Source organism: Panthera pardus, unplaced genomic scaffold (genome assembly GCF_024362965.1).
Source record: "Panthera pardus isolate Hobbes unplaced genomic scaffold, ASM2436296v1 HiC_scaffold_1, whole genome shotgun sequence".
NCBI lineage: Eukaryota > Metazoa > Chordata > Mammalia > Carnivora > Felidae > Panthera > Panthera pardus.
The window spans coordinates 3857481-3862980 of NW_026526654.1; positions in this window are offsets into that span (position 1 = coordinate 3857481).

The window sequence follows — 5500 nt, forward strand, 5'->3', positions numbered from 1 at the left end:
TCATCCAGCAATTTCACAACTAGGTATTTATCCAAAGAATACAATGATATTGATTTGAAGGAATACCTACCCCCTGATGTTTATAGCAACATTATCAACAATAACCAAATCATGGAAACAGCCCAACCGTCCATTGACTGATGAATGGGTAAAGAAGATGTGGTATATATACAGTGGAATACTACTCAGCCATAGAAAATAATGTAATCTCGATATTTGCAAGGATGTGCATGGGGCTACAAAGTATTGTACTGAGTGAAATAGGTCAGTCAGAGAAAGACAAATACCATATGATTTCACTCATAGGTGAAATTTAAGAAATGATACAAGAAATTATAGGGGGAAGAAAGAGAAGAAAACCATGAAACAGACTCAACTATAGAGAACAAAGTGAGGGTGACTAAAGGGGAGATATTGGGGTATGGTTTCAATAGGTGATGAGGATTAAGGAGAGCACTTTTTGTCATGAGCATCATATGTTTTTCTAAGTGATGAATCACTAAAGTGTACATTTGAAACCAATATTACACTCTATGTTAACTAACTGGAATTTAACTAAAAACTTAAAAAAAATAATGATATAAAATGAGAATAATTTAAGATTATTCAGCAACATTATCAAGTGTAATAATATTTTATTATAGGAATCCCTGAATAAGTGAGAAAGACGGGGGCAGAAAACTTTCAGTTGAAGAAACAATAGCTGAAAACATCTCTAACCTGGAGAAGGAAACAGACATCCAGATCAAAGAAACACAGAGAGCTACTACAAGATGAACCCACAGAGGTATACAGAAGAGACATCATCATTAAAATGGGAAATAGTAATAAAAACAGATATTTATAAAACCACCAAGAAAAAAAAAGTTATATATTGGGGAAATTCAATAAGGCTATATCATCTTATTAACCAGCAGAAATCTGTAAGCCAAGAGAGAGTAACAGGATATACTCAAGGTACTGGGGAAAAATACTGGAAATAAAAATACTCTATCCAGAAAAATTATCATCAGAATGGAAAGAGAAGTAAAGCATTACCTAGGGAAATATATGTTAAAGAAGTTCATCACTGCTAAACCATTCTTGTGAGAAATATTAAAGGAAAGTCTTTGAGAATAAGAGGCCATAAGTAGAATTTAGAAAATTATAAAAGGCAAAAAAAAAATCACAGGACAAAATGCACAATTAAGATAATAAATCAGTAATTTATAAAGCTAATGTGAAGGTTAAAATATAAAGAAGATAAATTATGTTTATAAAAATTAGTAGAGATACACAAAATAAAAGTATGTCAAATATGACATCACATGCCTAATACATGAAGAGGGCATTACAAATTTGCTGCATTTACAATGTGTTTCAATTTAAGCAACTATCAATTTAATAAAGACTTCCATACCCATAAAATATTATATTTGAACCAAATGATAACTACACAGCAAAAGTCTATAATAGATACACACACACACACACACACACACACACACACACACACACACACACCAAATAAACGAATGGAAAGGAATCCAAGCATTATATTAAAGACAGAAAACTATATAAACCACAGGGGAAGAGAATGAGAGAAAACAAGGAATAGAGAAGAACGACAAAAACAACAAGACAACAACCAAATGAGAATAAGCACACATCTATAAATAATTACTTTTTATGTAAATGGAAAAAATTCTTCATTCAGTAGGTTTAAGGTGACTGAACAGATTAACAAAGAAAGATGTAGTGGCCATAGTTGTATCAGAAAAAAATGGACTTTAAAACAAAGAGTGTAGCCAAAGAAAAATCTGGGCACTACATAATGAAAAAGGGATCGATCCAACCAGGGGATATAACAATTGTAAAAATCTAGGCAACACATCAGAACACCTAATACATAAATCAAATAAAACAGACATGAAGAGATAAATTAACAGTAGTATAAAATATGTTGGAATATTAATGTCCCACTTCCATAAGTGGATAGATAATCCAAACAAAAGTAATGAAACAGTGTTTCTGAACATCACATTAGAGCAAATGGACCTAAAACATATGTACAGAACATTTGATCCCAAAACAGCAAAATACACATTCTTTTCAAGGGTACATGCAAAATTCTTTGAAATAGATCACATATTAGACAACAAAATAAGTCTCAATGAATTTAAGAACATTGAAAAGATACCCAGCATCATTTTGACCAAAAAGGTAAAAACTAGAAATCAATTACAAGACAAAACCTGGAAAAAAAAAAAAAAACAGAAGTACATGGATACTAAATAACATGATACCAAACTCAACAATGAAGGGATCACCAAAAAAATCACAGAGAGCTTAAAAATATGTGGGAAAATAACAATGAAAACAAAATGATCGAAAATCTTTGAAGTGCAGGAAAAGTATTTCTTCACTCAGATGAGTGAAGTTATGATATTTGTCTTTCTCTGACTAATTTCGCTTAGCTTAATACCCTCTAGTTCCATCCATGTAGCTGCAAATGGCAAGATTTCATTCTTTTTGATCACTGAGTAATACTCCATTGGATATATATATATATACCACACCTTTATCCATTTTTACACCGATGTGCATTTGGGCTCTCCCATACTTTGGCTAGTGTTGATATTATTGCTATAAACATTGCGATGCACATGCCCCTTTGAAACAGCATACCTGTATTCCTTGAATAAATAGCTAGTAATGCAAATGCTGGATCATAGGGTAAGTTCTATTTTTAATTTTTTGAGTTACCTTTATGCTTTTTTTCCAGAGTGGCTGTACCTTTTTTCATTCCCACCAGCAGTGCAAAAGAGATCCTCTTTCTCCACATCCTCTGTTGTTGTGTGAGTTGTTAATGTTAGCCATTCTGACAGGTGTGAGGTTGTATCTCATCAAGGTTTTGATCTGTATTTCCCTGATGAGTGATGTTGAGAAATTTTTCGTGTGTTGGTTGTCATCTGCTTGCCTTCTTTGAAAAAGTGTCTGTTCATGTCATTTGCCCTTTTCTTCACTGAATTACTTGTTTTTTAGGTGTTGAGTTTGATAAGTTCTTTATAGATTTTTGAATACTAACCCTTTCTCTGATATGTCATTTGCAAATGTCTTCTCCCATTCTGTCGGTTGCCTTTTAGTTTTGCTGATTGTTTCCTTTGGTGTGCAGGTTTTTATTTTGATGAGGTTCCAATAGTTCACTTTAGCTTTTGTTTCCCTTGCCTCCAGAGATGTGTTGAGTAAGAAGTTGCTGTGGCCGACGTCAAAGAGGCTTTTCCTGCTTTTTCATCGGGGATTTTGATGTCTTCCTGTCTTATGTTTAGGTTTTTCACCCATTTGGTGTTTCTTTTTGTGTATGGTGAAGGAAAGTGGCCCAGGTTCCTTTTTCTGTATGTCGTTGTCCATATAACTTCCAGTTGCACATTATAATAGCCAAATGTCTAATATTCACAAACAAATAGATCATGACACACAAGAAAATAAATAGGAAAATATAGCTGAAAGGAACAAATTAATTGTCATAAATTATTCAAGAAAGAGCATAGAATTTGAAGTGACCAGACATAGACTTTAAAGCGACAAACACAAAATATGACAAAATTGTAAAACAAACAAATAAAAACATGGAAAAATAAATCAGAAAAATATATGCATAAAATTATACAAACGAAATGATGTAACTATGATATTAACTCAAATGAAATAGTAGAGGTGGAAAGAATACAAATTGATATCAGTCATTCAGTAGTAAATTCAGCAGTAGATTTGAATAGACAGAGGAAACAATCAGAAAATTTGAAGATAAGACAACTGAAATTACTAAATCTGGGTATCAGAATTAAGATAGAAATAATCAGAGACATAGGAACCTATTGAATTCCATCTAGTAGACAAGTATACACATTATAAGAGCCTAAGGGAAAAGAAAAAGAAATGGAGAGAGGGAAAGTGGCAGCAAGAATATTTGAGAAAATAATAGACAAAATTTTCTACATTTGATAAAATACATGAATTTAAGTTTTCAAGATTTTTTTAAATATGGAATTTATTTTCAAATTCGTTTCCATACAACACCCAGTGCTCATCCCAACAGGTGCCTTCCTCAATGCCCATTACCCACCCTCCCTTACCTCCCACCCCCCATCAACCCTTAATTTATTCTCAGTTTTTAAGAGTCTCTTATGGTTTGGCTCACTCCTCTCCTACCTTTTTTTTTCCTTCCCCTCCTCCATGGTCTTCTGTTAAGTTTCTCAGGATCCACATAAGAGTGAAAACATATCGTATCTGTCTTTCTCTGTATGACTCATTTCACTTAGCATAACACTCTCCAGTTCCATTCACGTTGCTACAAAAGGCCATATTTCATTGTTTCTCATTGTCAAGTAGTATTCCATTGTGTATATAAACCAGAGTTTCTTTGTCCATTTATCAGTTGATGGACATTTAGGCTTTTTCCATAATTTAAAGTTTTCAAGAATTTTAAGTACCCCCATAAAGGATAGACCTAGAGATTCATATGGTTGTTTTCATAGTAGACAAAGGTTTTATATCCATATTTTTGTTCACAACAACAGACTGGTAGCAGTGTAAACACATACAAATGAGAGTTTGAAGGGAATTCCAAGTCATACATAAGTTTCTTCAATTGAGCTTAAACATAAAACAGCCTTCTTTCATGTCCTTTCTGCATGTCTTTATGTATTTATTGAGTCGTTGACGGTGAGTAATGGAGAAAAATTTAAAAAGTTAAGCCGTATAAAAAAACAAGTGACTTTTCATAAGGGGTTTATTAAATTCCTCAGTATGGACAGTATGTTTATATGAAAATATAAAATGTCTCAAAATAAATTTGATGTCTCTAGTTATCAAACAATTATGCACATCTGTCAAGGGAATGGGATATTTGTGTTTAGAAAAAAATATTTAAACTGAAACTTAATTGGGATGTTGCTTCACCTTGATAGTACCAAATTTATCTTTCTTAATTTTACCCTTACCTTCTTCAGCTGAAGGAACCTCCACATTGGAGATGGCCAACACCACTAGTATGACAGATTTCATCCTCATTGGATTCTCAGAGATTCATGACCTTCAAATGTTACATGCTACTCTGTTCTTATTTAACTAGATGACATCTCTAATGAGAAATACCCACATCATCACCATAACTGCTCATGACCACAATCTTTTTCTCCTTGTATTTTTTCCTGAAACACCTCCCACTTTTAGATTCCCTTCTAAATCTGACATTGTACCCAAATCTATTTTTCATTCAATAAAACACACAAGGACCATCTCTTTTCTGTGCTGTGTCACAAAGAAGTTTTTGTTGCTTTAAATGGCATGTTCAGAACTGGTCCTACTTACAGTGATGCTCTATGACCACCAACTAGCCTTTCATTATTGCTTACATTATGAGGTCATCATAAACAGGAAGTTCTGTGTGCAGAACTTCTTGCAGCAGCTTTTGATTCAGCTGGTGCATAAGTGGGGTCATGTACACCTTCTTATTAAC